Source organism: Hibiscus syriacus, unplaced genomic scaffold, assembly GCF_006381635.1.
Source record: "Hibiscus syriacus cultivar Baekdansim isolate YM2019G1 unplaced genomic scaffold, ASM638163v2 tig00112399_pilon, whole genome shotgun sequence".
Lineage (NCBI taxonomy): Eukaryota > Viridiplantae > Streptophyta > Magnoliopsida > Malvales > Malvaceae > Hibiscus > Hibiscus syriacus.
The window spans coordinates 171,658-187,822 of NW_024063321.1; positions in this window are offsets into that span (position 1 = coordinate 171,658).

The following is a 16,165-nucleotide window of genomic DNA, read 5'->3' on the forward strand; positions in this document are numbered from 1 at the left end:
TATTTAAATCATCTAATGGGAATGCAACCAGAAATTTGCAGATTGGTCATTCTGGAGAACTCATTGAAAATGTCTTGAAAAGTGGCAAAATTGAATCAAATGAGGGGTTAGTTCCAAAGACCTATGTACCGGAAAAAAGAGAATGAAGTCAACAATGCAAACTCTTACAACAAGGATTCATCGAAAAGTGTTACAATAACCCAGCCAAGTGTTAAGAAAGAGGAAACAAACACTAATCGAGCAGAGTCCAGAGGATCTCGAAAGGAAAATGAAAGGTTGTCTTTTACACCTTTACCAGTACCATATGCTGAGATTTATGATTCACTGTTAAAAGCAGATGTCATACGGCCCTATCCTTTGGTTCCCATGCAACCACCATTCCCTCCTTGGTATGATATAAAGGCACACTGTGTTTACCATGAAGGAATTACGGGTCATTCTATTGAAAACTGTTTGGCATTCAAAAGGGTGGTTCAAAACTTGATCAACACTGGAAAGTTGGAATTCAATTCACCATCTACATCAAATCATCCATTGCCAAATCATGGAGATAAAAACGTGAATGTAATTCAGGAAGAGAACCGAAAGAAAGCAAAAACTGACATTTCTGAAATTAAATCTCCTTTTGTTTGGGTATTTCAACAACTCTCTTTAGCCGGTATAATTCCACAACAATTCAGGCCAAAGCATAATGAAGGCAAGAATTATTGTGAATATCATCAAGAGAAGGGGCATGAAATTCAACTATGTCCTGAGTTTAGGGATTTGATGCAAAAATTGATGAACAACAGAGAATAGAATTCTTTGAAGAAGAACCAGGGAAAAAGAGATGATGTTTGCTCATCAGAGGATTCTAAACCTAGTCAAAGAACAAATGATCCTGTGATCATTAATGTGAAATCATCTACAGTAATTCCGGCACCAACAAAGTCGAAAGTAGTTATCACCACTCCTCTACCATTTTCATACAAAGATACCCGCAGGGTACCTTGGAATTATACTACCAATGTTCAATGGTAGGAGGATCTGTTTCTCTAGAAAAAATGGAAGAGAAAATACAGAGTTTGGGTTCGACGTCTGAAGCAGTGAGTGAAGTCGGATTTACAGAAGTGGGAGATGTTACTCTCCGAAACATCCAATGCTTAGAACAAGTGAAAGCAAAAGGAAAACCATGGTAATACCCAAAGGGTATTGATGATGAATCCCCTCCAGCATTCATGAGCCTGTAACAGAAAAACAAGCTCAAAAATTTTGAAATTCCTGAAACATAGTGAGTTAGTGTGGTTGAACAATTACACAAACAACAAGCGAGAATTTCTATTCTTGATCTATTGATGAATTCAAAAGAACATAGAAATGCTTTGATGAAAATGCTCAATCAAACATTTATCCCTGAGGATATCCCTCAATAAACTTGATAAAATTGTGGGACATATAGCCGCTGACAATTACATAACGTTCACGGATGAAATACCTGAAGGCGGAATGGGGTCAGTAAAAGCTTTGAATATAACGACACATTGTCATGGTCATGTGTTGTCAGGAGATTGATTGACAATGGATCCGCTCTCAACTTGATGCCTCTAGTCACACTTCAAAGAATGCCTGTGGTAAATCACATGAAGAGTTATCAAATGTAGTGCGAGCCTTTGATGGTACTCAAAAAGAGGTGCTCGGGAAAATGGAAATACCGGTTAATTGGACCAGTCGTGTACAATATTGACTTTGTGGTGATGGACATCCACCCTACATATAATTGTTTATTAGGGAGGCCATGGATTCATTCAGCAGGAGCCGTTCCTTCTTCATTGCATCAGAAATTGAAATTTGTTGTTGATGGACAACTAATATGTGTCGGAGCTGAAAGAAGAAATCATTGCGTCCGTAACAAGTGATGTTCCCATATTGAAACCAATGATGATGCTCTTGAATGCTCTTTCCGAGCTCTTGAATTTGTAAATGCAACCTTTATTGCGGAAGGAAGCAAAATTCCATATCCCGATTATCTGATTGTACCAAGATGACGGTACGACAAACTTTAGGCATCGGAGCTAAAGCTGGGAAAGGTTAGGAAGAATCTTCAAGGGGTTTCAGTTCTGTATGTATAAAAATGAAGAAAGATCATTTTGGGCTTGGATTAAACCAATTTCAGCAAAAGAACAAAGAGATGAAAAGAAGATGTGAAGACAGAAAGGCAAGGTTGAAAGAGAAAGAAATCCTTTGGGAACACATGTTTTCCCACAGTTGAAGACCACATTCAGATCAGGGGGAACAATTAATGTAGAACAGCTTGTTGAGACTTTAAAAGAGAAAAGTTGATGAAAGATCAAAGCATATTTGAAGAAGCTATGAATGGATTATTTATCAACATGATCATGAATGACAACAAGACTGGCAAATACTTGGATAGGATTCGCCCATATTTTCCTGGAGAAACACTCAACAATTGGACCACTGAAGATCTTCCTATAGTTTTTAATATTAACGCAGAGTAATATTCAGAACTAATTTTATGTTTAGCTCAAAAGTATGAAAACTTTTTGTTATCTTGTAAAGGAAATTAGGTTAAATATAAGAAATTTCTGTTAAAATTTTTAGATGGCAATCATCTTTACATTTTCTTACATTTTTACATTTATTTATTTCATAAATTTACTATATTCTTTCGGAAAATGTGTCCGACTTAAATTTGCAGGTGTCACCATGTTATAGCATGTTTATTCTAAATTTAATCAAGAGATAAATTAGAGCAGCCATATGTCTGGAAGAAATCAATGGGTGTGAGGATGAACTGGAATGTGATGTTCCTACTGAATTATTAAGACTGGTAGAAAAAGAAGATAAACAAATTCTACCTCACAAAGAAGAGATTGAGACTGTGAATCTAGGAATAGATGAAGAAAGTAAAGAGGTGAAAATTGGTACTACTCTGACAATCCAGATAAAACAAGAATTGATAAATCTCCTTCAAGAGTTCAAGGATATCTTCGCCTGGTCTTATCAAGATATGCCTGGTTTGAGCACAGATATAGTAATGCACAAACTTCCAATCAATCCAGAATAAAACCGGTCCAACAAAAGCTCAGACGAATGAGGCCAGAAATGTGTTGCAGATCAAAGAGGAAGTGATGAAACAGATCAATGCAGGTTTCCTACAGGCATCTAAATATCCAGAATGGGTAGCCAACATTGTTCCGTACCAAAGAAAAAATGGGGAAAGTTCGAATGTGTACAGGCATCTAAATATCCAGAATGGGTAGCCAACATTGTTCCCGTACCAAAGAAAAATGGGAAAGTTCGAATGTGTGTGGATTACAGAGATCTCAACAAAGCTAGTCCGAAAGATAGTTTTCCATTACCCCATATAGACACATTGGTAGACAATACTGCAGGACACGCATGGTTTTCATTCATGGATGGCTTTTCAGGATATAATCAGATAAAAATGAATCCTGAAGACATGGAAAAAACAACATTTGTAACCATGTGGGGCACATTCTGCTACAAAGTGATGCCATTTGGATTGAAAAATGCAGGGGCAACGTATCAAAGAGCCATGGTAACTTTGTTTCATGAAATGATGCACAAAGAGATTGAAGTATATGTAGATGACATGATTGCCAAATCCCGAACTGAAGAAGAACATATTCAAAATATGAGAAAGCTTTTCCAGAGATTGAGGAAGTATCAATTAAAGCTCAACCCCGCTAAATGCACTTTTGGGGTAACTTCCGGGAAACTTTTGAGATTTGTGGTCAACAAAAAAGGAATCGAGATTGATCCAGATAAAGTAAAAGCAATTCAAGATCTTCCACCACCTAATACAAAAAAAGAAGTTCGAGGCTTTTTGGGAAGATTAAATTATATATCTCGGTTCATTTCTCAATTAACTGACAAATGTGATCCAGTGTTCAAATTACTTCGAAAGAACAATCCTGAAGTCTGGAATGAAGAATGTCAAGAAACTTTGGATATTATTAAGAAATATTTATCCAATGACCCAATTTTAGTATCACCAATGCCCGATAGACCATTAATTCTCTACTTGACGGTCTTTGAAAATTCAATGGGATGTGTACTGGGACAACATGATGAATCTGGAAGAAAAGAAAAAGCTATTTATTATCTGAGCAAGAAATTTACTGATTGTGAAATTCGATATCCACCAATACAAAAATTATGTTGTGCCTTGGTGTGGACTACTCGAAGACTCAGACAATATATGTTATACCATACTACTTGGTTGATATCAAAACTTGATCCTTTGAAATTCTTAATGGAATCACCAGCTTTGACAGGCAGAATGGCTAGATGACAGATGTTATTATCTGAGTTTGATATTGTATATGTCAACCAAAAAGCGATAAAAGGAAGTGTCATAGCTGATTTTTTTGGCCAGTCATGTATCAAATGATTATCAGCCTTTGAGTTTCAATTTTCCCGATGAAGATTTGTTGTGCATATCCATGAATGAAGAAGTCAGGACAAATGATGCATCTGCATCTTGGAAGCTTTACTTTGACGGAGCATCTAACGCCTTGGGACGAGGAATCGGGGCAGTGTTAATTTCTCCAGAAAATATTTATTATCCCTTTACAAGTAGACTGGAGTTCTTTTGCACCAATAACATGGCGGAATACGAAGCTTGTGTCATGGGATTGAAAGCAGCTATAGAAAGAAAAATCAAATGTCTCAAAATATATGGAGATTCATCTTTAGTGGTGTATCAATTGCGAGGAGAATGGGAAACAAAAGATCCCAAATTGTTGGAATACCGAAATTTTACCCTCGAATTAGTGAAAGAATTTGAGAGAGTCACCTTCAATTATCTCCCTCGAGAAGAAAATCAAATGGCAGATTACATTAGCTGCTATGTTTCAAGCAACTAAGAAAGTTGATATGATGCCAATCAAAATGCAGGTATATGAAATTCCTGCACATTGTTATAGTGTGGAAGAAGAGGTAGATGGTAAACCATGGTATCATGATATCCTGCAATATATCAAAAATCAAAGTTATCCACAAAATGCATCTGAAATTGATAAAAGAAACCTTGAGAAGAATGACTGCTGGATATTTTCTTGATGGAGAGATTATGTATAGAAGAAGCAATGATCAAATGTTATTGGGATGTTTAAATACCAGCGAAGCTAGAAGCATCATTGAAGAAGTACACAGTGGAATATGTGGAACACATGCAAATGGTCTTTCCATGGCCAGAAAAATAATGAGATATGGATACTATTGGGCTGCCATGCACACAGATTGCATTGATTATGCAAGGAAATGTCATAAATGCCAGATATATGTAGACAAGATTCATGTACCCCCATCTCCTTTACATGTAATGACAACACCCTGGCCATTTTCTATGTGGGGAATAGATGTCATTGGAGCAATCACACCAAAAGAATCGAATGGACATTGCTTCATCCTTGTGGCAATTGATTATTTTACCAAATAGGTAGAAGCTGCTTCATATGCCAATATTAAGAGGTCTACAGTCTACAAATTCATAAAGAAAGAGATAGTTTGCCGGTATGGCCTACCAGAAAGGATCATTACAGATAATGCTCTGAACCTGAACAACAAAATGATGACCGAACTTTGTGCACAGTTTAAGATCAAACATGAAAACTCAGTGGCATATCGTCCAAAGATGAATGGGGCAGTTGAAGCAGCAAATAAGAACATTAAGAGAATCATTACAAAGATTGGCACGAGAAGTTACCTTTTGCTCTATACGCATACCGAACTACTGTTAGAACATCTACTGGGGCAATGCCTTTTTCTTTAGTCTATGGGATGGAAGCAGTCTTACCAATTGAAGTTGAGATTCCATCGCTTCGAATTTTGAGAGAAACAAAATTGGATGAATCTGAATGGATCCAAGCTAGATTTGATCAATTGAACCTTATTGAGGAGAAAAGATTGAAAGCTATTTGCCATGGACAGATGTATCAGAAACGGATGATGAAGTCTCATGACAAAAAAGTACATCCAAGAGAATTCCAAGAGGGTGATCTAGTACTAAATTTTTTTTGCCTATACATAAAGATTTCCGTGGGAAATGATGCCTAATTGGGAAGGGCCATACGTTGTGAAAAAGGCCTTTTCCGGAGGAGCGTTGATCTTGGCAGAAATGGATGGAAATTTTTTGAGAAATCCAATAAACTCGGATTCTGTCAAGAAATATTATGCTTGAAGAAGAAAAAAAAAAGAAAAAAAAAAAAGAAAAAAGAAAAAGGGGGTCAAGGTGAAAACCCGCAAAGGGCATCTTGTAACCAAAGGAAGGATTTGAGTTGAAAACCTGAAAGGGCGGCTCAAATGCATGTTGATATTAGGCATCTGGCAATTGAACCTTCTTAAGATTTTGACAGTTTGGGAGAAACTTCACATCTACAAGCATTTTGACAACGTTTAAGATCTTCCAGACAAAAGCTTACATCATTACTCTAAATTATGTCAATTTGATTAATTTAGAAATACTTATGCTAATAATTTGTTGAGACATTTGAATTTTTATCAATCTTATGCTTGTCATAACTTTGAATACAATTCTATCTATTTCAAGTTCAATTTATTTGAGATTCAATTTATTTTCGAAAATTCAATTTATTCTTCTATGAATTAACATAATTTTGAAATAAGTTAAAGATTTCTGAATATCACTTTATGTTAATACTTTTAAATGCATGGAATACAAAGTAAGCCAATCATCATCATCATAAATCCATGTCATTATTTTCACTCTGGATATATAGGGTAACATTGGTTACAGTATTCCAAAAGTTGAGGATGACCAGTTTTACTGTTAACTAAATCGTTCCATGATTTGAAAAGAATGGGATATATTGGAACAGCAGAAGAGACAGTTGTCGTAGCAGTCATTGCAAGAAAATGCACCAATAAAAATCTTCTAGTTCATCATGATGATGTTTATTGCTTCCATCAAGATTGTTACACGGGATACTACCGACAACAAGGTCGAATCTGCCAAATCTACTCATCAATTGCTCCAACCGATCATCATTCAGTTCTTGCACATCTGTTTTCAAAGATATACTAAGACAGTAGAAGGCGACCTCTGCAGCACTGATTCCAGCAAAAAGAAACAGGACATTGATATCACTGGGGAACATATCTCTAGCAGATCCTCCTCATCGTGTATGGTTTTTAATGAAACCTAGAAGCATATCCGCCTCATCAGGTTCAAGTGGAGCAACTTTATTCCTTCCAACCCATACTAGATTCCATTTTCAGCACTCATCAAGAACATACTTCTGGACACTCGAATGTGGCTCATTGTCATAAGCTTCAAGAGCCTTACAGATCCTTTCTGTCAATTTGGCACTTCCTGTACATGTTTATAAACAGTTCAACTTTGTTCTTGGATCCCAGGAAGGCCATCATTTCTTTGTCAATGGAAAATCATCAATACTTGGAGGAAGCAGAATAAAGAGAAAATCTGTTCTTAATTGGTAGAATTATGAATATAGCCCTTTTCAGTGTAGTAGCATGAAAATGCTTCGAATCTACAAATTCTGGCTCTACATCTAATAAGTACTGTGATATCCCAGTCCAAACATTAACTGGAACAAATGCCATGTGTTCATAGCATCTTCTAGAAGTGTTCTTTGAGTTATCTGATCTGGTTTGGTAAAACCAATCATTGAATTTGAAAGATGAATGTGCTCATAGCATCTTCTAGAAGTGTTCTTTGAGTTATCTGATCTAGTTTGGTATGAACCACAAAACCCATTATTGAATTTGGAAGAGGAATGGGCTCATAGCATCTTCTAAAAGTGTTCTTTGAGTTATCTGATCTGGTTTGGTATGAACCACAGAACCAATTATTGAATTTGGAAAAGGAATGTGCTCATAGCATCTTATAGAAGTGTTCTTTGAGTTATCTGATCTGGTTTGGTATGAACCACAGAACCAATTATTGAATTTGGAAGAGGAATGTGCTCATAGCATCTTCTGGAAGTGTTCTTTGAGTTATCTGATCTGGTTTGGTAAAACCAATCATTGAATTTGAAAGATGAATGTGCTCATAGCATCTTCTAGAAGTGTTCTTTGAGTTATCTGATCTGGTTTGGTATGAACCACAGAACCAATTATTGAATTTGGAAGAGGAATGTGCTCATAGCATCTTCTAGAAGTGTTCTTTGTGTTATCTGATCTGGTTTGGTATGAACCACATAACCAATTATTGAATTTGGAAGAGGAATGTGCTCATAGCATCTTCTAGAAGTGTTCTTTGAGTTATCTGATCTGGTTTGGTATGAACCACAGACCAATTATTGAATTTGGAAGAGGAATGTGCTAATAGCATCTTCTGGAAGTGTTCTTTGAGTTATCTGATCTGGTTTGGTATGAACCACATAACCAGTTATTGAATTTGGAAGAGGAATGTGCTCATAGCATCTTCTGGAAGTGTTCTTTGAGTTATCTGATTTGGTTTGCTATAAAACCCAGAACCAATCATTGGAATTAAAAGATGAATTGCATGATCGTCTTCATTAAGAAGTTTCTTTTCAAGCTTCTTTTGCTTATTCCTTTCCCAAAAATCATAGCCCAAGTTTTACCTTTTCTTGTAATTGGGATCATCGCATAATGGCTTCCCATCTTTTACCGGAAGAAATGTGTCAGTAACTTTAGCCATTTAAGCAGCACATATAAAATTTGTCAATTCTGCAATTGATGAATCTGGACCACATCTCTCCATGGCTATTGAAGCTTCAACCTCTGAGAATCCCATTTTTGTCAAGTATAACAATTTATTCTCCTCATCAGAATCAGAATTCAAGATTTCTCGGTATTAAAAGAACTATCAATATATGTGAAATCATCTTAAAAGGTCACTTCATAATCAGATGAGTTGTTATCAGAATCATCATGTTGCATGAATGCAAGCTTTTCAAGAGCCTATACTATTGAGTTTTATTCTCAAGAGGTTTTGTGACATTATATCTACATCTACATTTGTCAAAGATGATAGATTCTCTGATTTGAAGAAGAAAGATCTATTGGGTTTTTACAATTGAAGAAATACTCAATTCACCAATCTGAAATCAAATAACTTAACATTCATGCATCATATTTAGGTGTTTGCAAAAATAGGTGCATTTTCGTTCATTTTCATCCATGTTTAATTTTTAACAGGAATTTCAAAGATTTTAGCAAAGATTTAAATCCATCATTCAATGGATCAACAGTGTCAGTTAGAGTTCATAATGAGAAGAACTCATCTGAAGAAGGAAGAAGAAATTCATAATGAGAAGAATTTGTTCAACCTTTTGCTCAAATCCATCATTTGATGGATTAGCTTTGCCAGAGAAAGTTCATAATGAGAAGAACTCATCTGAAGAAGGAAGAAGAAATTCATAATGAGAAGAATTTGTTCAACATTTTTCTCAAATCCATCATTTGATGGATTAGCTTTGCCAGAGAAAGTTCATAATGAGAAGAACTCATCTGAAGAAGGAAGAAGAAATTCATAATGAGAAGAATTTGTTCAACCTTTTGCTCAAATCCATCACTTAATGGATTAGCTTTGCCAGAGAAAAGTTCATAATGAGAAGAACTCATCTGAAGAAGGAAGAAGAAATTCATAATGAGAAGAATTTGTTCAACCTTTTGCTCAAATCCATCACTTGATGGATTAACATTGCCAGGTAGAGTTCATAATGAGAAGAACTCGTCATCTGAAGAAGGAAGAAGAAATTCATAATGAGAAGAATTTATTCAACCTTTTGCTCAAATCCATCATCTGATGGATCAGCTTTTCCAGAAAAAGTTCATAATGAGAAGAACTCATCTGAAGAAGGAAGAAGAAATTCATAATGAGAAGAATTTGTTCAACCTTTTGCTCAAATCCATCATCTGATGGATCAGCTTTTCCAGAAAAAGTTCATAATGAGAAGAACTCATCTGAAGAAGGAAGAAGAAATTCATAATGAGAAGAATTTGTTCAACGTTTTGCTCAAATCCATCATCTGATGGATCAGATTTTCCAGAAAAAGTTCATAATGAGAAGAACTCATCTGAAGGAGAAGAAAAAGTTCACAATGAGAAGAGCTTATTCAACCTTTTGAATGACTCTATCATACAGAAGGAAATAGGTCAACATCATCCCCAGCGGAAAAGTTCATAATGAGAAGAACTAATCCCAAAGAAGAATTATTTCAACATTCCCATCATAATCAAGGGAAGCCAAATGAAAAAAAAATTATTGTCTTTTTCGTCTTTGCTCTATTCTTGTTAACACAAGGATGAGCAAAGAGGGGCAGCTGTAGACATCAATTTTTTTATTTTATTTTAAAATTTATTATTATTATAATTATTATTATAATTATTATTATTATTATTAATATTACAAAGCCCAAATCCAGGCCCAATTACAACCCATACTGGTCCAGGCCCAGTTAAACCGAAACCCTAAACTGATTAGGGTTTCACCATTTTCAGCCGCCATCCTCAATTTCAACCGTTGGATCTGGTTTGATCCAACGGTCCACAGTTTGCCAGAGGAAACCCTAGGGACACGTCCCAGCGCCGCCGTAGCTTCCAGAAGACCACGCGGCGCTACTTCAGCCTCGCCGCCACTCCAGCCGCACACATGTCATCCCAACGGTGAGTCACCACTGGAAGTCCGGTGACTCACCAGACTCCATTCTTTTACCCGGTCCGATGGCCACACCGATGATGGCTATAAAGCCATCACCCCATCTGCAAAGAAAAAAATACCAACAGACTGAGAGAGACAGAAACCGGAAAAAAAAAGATACAAAGACGGAGAGCAACAACACAACAACCAGCAAAAAAGAAAAAAAAAGAAAGGAGAGAAGCTTACCGAGGAAGCCACCGGACCTCTTCAAACGTCACCAACAACCTTCGAAAACCGAAGGTATTTTCTTGGATTTGCTCCGATCGGGAGCTATTTAGGAGAAAAGAGCACCGGAACCGTCCTTAGGACGGTCCGATCTGCATAATAGTGTAAAAATAAAATTTTTCGGCCACCGGATGCGGTGGCCGGCGGTGAGAATCACGGCGGCAGACGGCTGCCGTCCGGTGACCGGCTTCCCTCCGATGAGGGAAGCTAGAGAGAAGGGAGAGCTTTTATTCTCTCTCAGTTAGAGAGAGAGAAAAAAAAGAAATGAGATATGGCCCGTAGGGCCAGCCGGATTTGGCTTTAAATAGCCCTTCCCCGAACGACGTCGTTTCGGGGAGGGCTATTCGTGTAATTAAATAATAGTTAAATCCTTTTCGCAGTCAGCCTAATTTGTAAACTTTACATTTTAGTCACTAAATCGAGTTTAATCCTTTTAATTCAGATCTTTAATTTAATTTTATTTATTTAGTCCTTTATATTAAAATATATTTAGGGTAATAACAGATTTAGTTCGTTAATTTTAATAATTAATATTTTAATCTAAATAGTATGTTTAATTTATTTTAATCTAATATCGAATTTATATAATTTTAGTCACTAAATTAATAAATAAAAAATAGTATGTTTAATCCCTATAATTTGATTAATTATGAATTAGGTTTTTAATTTTATTTTACTATAATTTAGTCACTAATTTTAAATGTTTTCATTTATTTTACTGCTTTTAAATATATCGTTCTAATTGTATTTTTATTGTTTTAATTTACTTGTTTATATATTAAATATTTTTATTATTTATGTAAATAAATATGATAATAATCATTATATTTTTTTCAATAATTATTTAATATTTATTTATCAATATCGAAGAAAGGGAGTCTTATACAACTGGACGTCCTATTCTGATATTTTAAAAATTAACATTATAAAAAATTATTATTTAAATTATTATATTAATATTTATTAATATCAAAGAAAAGAACTGTCTTAAGGCACCTAGATGTCTTTTTCTGATATTTTTAAATAAATAAATATTTTTTATATAATTTTGAAATAATAGGATTATAAATTAAGTATATTTTGAATTTTTAAATTTTTAATAATAGAGACAATTTATAATTAAAAAAGTACCAATTTTGGGCGTTGTAGGGGTGCTAATCATTCCCTAAACGTAACCGATCACGAATCCCTTTTTATTATTAAAAAGAACGAATTTTTGGTTATAAACGCAGATCGGTTCATTTTTTAATTGATGTTTTCTTAAAACTCTTTTAAAAAATAATTTTTAGGTATTCGACCTACCTGACCCAAAAGGCCGATGGCGACTCCCAAATTATTTTCAAAACCATTTATAAACATCAATTTTCCCGCCAAGTAAAAAATTCGTGCCCGGACGAAAACCGGTTACGACAATATGTTCAAAATATTAACATGAAAATCCAACTATACATATATGTATATTAGGAAGGGACACTGTCGTTTCTTGCAAACGAAGCCTGTTTGTCTAAATAGAATCTTAATTTGGGATAAAACTAGAGCATTTGGTAATTGATAACGTGCAAACTTTGTAACATTAGACTTGGGGGATAAAATGTAACATAGATTAAATTAACATTAATTAATGCCGTGTTTACTTTCGAAATTACAAGCCATCTTAATTAATTAAAACAATCAGTTGCGTGCATTGATAAAGTCAACCCTTTATTCTAGTATCTCCCAGCTTATCAGTGGTCAAGTCTTTAATAGGACCTAATGGTATATCAATTGATAAAGTCAACCCTTAGACGATTGTTTGAACTTTGTAACCTCTTAACTTCCCTTAATAACTCAGTTTCTACTCAAAGTTAGGACAATAACCCACCATTACTAGAAAAATTCAAATGTGCTAGCAAAGCTCGTAACTCAAACATCAACTTCTTGCTCAAAGCATCAGTGATAATGTTTGCCTTCTCAGGGTGGTAGCTGACTACACATTTAGCAACTCAACCCATCTACGTTGTCTCAAATTCAATTTCTTTTGCATCAGTATGTAAAGTAATAATTGACTTTATAATATGTCCAAAATATTAACATGAAAATCTAACTATATATGTATATTAGGGGAAATTTGACTAGAAAAAATTAAGAGCCTGCTTTATATCAGGAGCATTACATGGATCAGTTTTAAGGTTTACGTGAAGGGGCACTGTCGTTTCTTGCAAACGAAGTCTGTTTGTCTAAATAGAATATTAATTTCGGACAAAACTAGAGCTTTTGTTAATTGATAACGTCCAAGCTTTGTAACATTAGACTTAGGGGATAAAATGCAACATAGATTAAATTAACATTAATTAATGCCGTGTTTACTCGAAATTACAAGTCATCTTAATTAATTAAAACAATGAGTTGCGTGCATTGATAAAGTCAACCCTTTATTCTATTATCTCCCAGCTTATCAGTGGTCAAGTCTTTAAGTTTTTTTTTATCAAATTTGAACCAATAATCCTAAATCATTGTCAAATACATATATACCTTCAATTCCAATTTTTTGATTACAAATGTTCTATTTTTCAATTTAATCCGTCAATTTTACATGATTTTCTCATTCCTTCAATTCATCGTTTATAAATAATTTCATTAATAATTTCATATCAGATTAATAAATAATTTCATTAATCAACTATTTTCTCTTATTAACTACAAATTTTATATCTTTGTTTTGTCTCATGGTACTTGGGTTAATGTCGTTAGTTATGTTGAATTTTTTAATTAAAATATTGTTTTGAAATGAAAATCATTAATCACTTTTCAATCAACATTAAGAATAATATTTTTTTTCAGAATATGTATTCCCTCCCGTCGACAGAAAATAATGTATAAACATTTAAAATTAAACACTTTTAAATATGAATCAACTCCTCTTTACCGCTCAAAAAACTCTCAAGCGAAGCTACGAGAAGCCCACCATAGAATCCCTTTGCTAACATGTCCACAATAACCCACACTGCATCGTGCCTCTGTCTAGATATTAGTAACCCAGTCACAAGGTTCATGATAACCCTAACCTACTTCCACTATGGTATCTGCATCGTTTAGAGTAACCCTGAAGGAACCTAGTGTTTCGCCTTAACTAAGCACCTAGCAATAAACTCAGACACTTCAATTTTCATGCCCGACCACTAATACAACAGTCAGAGCTCTTGATACATTGTTACTACCCAGATGAACTGAGAGCGGACTACAATGTACTTCATGGAGGACCTTACTATGCAACTGCTCGTATACAGGTACACATAAATGACTTATACAGAAAAGTACGTCTCTATCGCTCAACTCAAAACCTGGGGCCTCATCTCGATGGAATTGCTCCACGCTAGCCCTTAGATGATTGTATAAATTTTGTAACCTTTTAACTTCCCTTAATAACTCAGCTTCTACTCAAAGTTCGGCCAATAACCCACCATTACTAGAAAAATTCAAGTGTGCTAACAAAGCTCGTAACTCAAACATCGACTTCTTGCTTAAAGCATCGGTGATAACATTTGCCTTCTCAGGTTGATAGTCGATTACACATTCGTAGTCCTTTAGCAACTGAACCCATCTACGTTGTCTCAAATCCAACTCCTTCTGCGTGAGTATGTACTTAAGGCTCTTATGGTCGGTAAAAATATGCCACTTTTTCACCAAACAAGTAATTCCTCTAGATCTTAAGCGTAAAAACTAATATTGCAAGCTCTAAATCTTGAGTGGGGTAATTATGCTCGTGTGGCTTGAGTTGACGGGATGCATAAGCTAACACCTTTCCTCCCTGCATAAGAACGCACCTAAGGTAATTTAGCGAGGCATCGCTAAACACTGTGAAATCTTTTTATGACTTTGGTTGAGTCAAAACTAGAGCTTGAGTTAAGATTGATTTCAACTATTCAAAGCTTTTCTGTTGTTTCTCGTCCTATAAAAAAGAACTCCTTTTTGAAATAGTTTAGTCATAGGGGCAACTATCATTGAGAAACCTTTAACAAACTGACAATATTAACCAACAAGACCCGTGAAACTATGCACTTCTGTTACATTCTTCGGCAATTCCCACTCAAGTAATGCTTGAATCTTCTGAGGGTCATCCCTGATGTCGTCTGCTGTCACGACGTGACCAAAAATGAAACCTCTGACAACTAGACATCACACTTTCAAAACTTTGGCAAACAACTTTTAATCTTGGAGCATTTGCAGAATGATATGGAGGTACTGGTTGTACTTTTCCTTTGATCGTGAGTACACAAGGATGTCATCTATAAAGACTATAACAAATTGGTCTAAGTACTAGTGGAAAACTAGATTTATCAAGTCCAAGAATGTTGTTAGGGCATTGGTGACTCCAAACGACATTATGAGGAACTCATAGTGACCATTTCATCTCCTAAAAGTTATCTTGGCTATGTCGGTATCCTTAACTTTGAACTCGTAATACCCTCGCCTTAAGTCAATCATGGAGAATACACAAACCCCTCTAAGCTGGTCAAATAGGTCATCAATCCTAGGATGAGGATAACGATTATTGATAGTTAACTTGTTTAGCTATCATTAGTCTTTACACACCTTATTGATTCGTCTTTCTTCTTAACAAAAAGGATTGGCGCTCCCCAAGAAGAAATGTTTGGTCGAATGGATAACTCTTGAATTTGGATGTTTAACTCCTTGAGCTCCATCGGTGTCATACGATAGGGAGTAATGTATAATAGAAAGGAACCCGATAACACTTCAATGTCAAATTCTAAATCTTGGTCGGATGGTAATCCTGGAAAATTCCTTAGGAAACACTTCGGGGAAGTCTCACACAGTTTGGATATCATGAAGCATTGGAACTATGATTTGGGTGTCGACTATGTTCTCCAAGAAGGCTTCACAATCCTGATCGATCATTCTTTGAGCCACTAATGTCGTAACGATCCTAGAGCACCCTCGTTTTTCAATAACCATCACTACCTTGGTTCTATCATTCTTCTTGAGTTTGAGTCGCCTAGCTTTACACCTCAAACTAGCATCGTGCCCTGAAAGTCAATCCATACATAAGATCATGTCGAACTCTCTAAACAACTCCATTAGGTCAGTTGGGAAAATTTGACCTTAGATTTTGACTGGACATCGACAATAAACCTTGTCGATAAGAACGTCTAACCTTATAGAACTGGACACTCGCACCATAATATCTAAATCCTCAGCAAAAATGTTTCTTTTCTCATACACTAAGTCATAACATACATAGAAGTGTGTGGACCCTAGATCTACTAACAT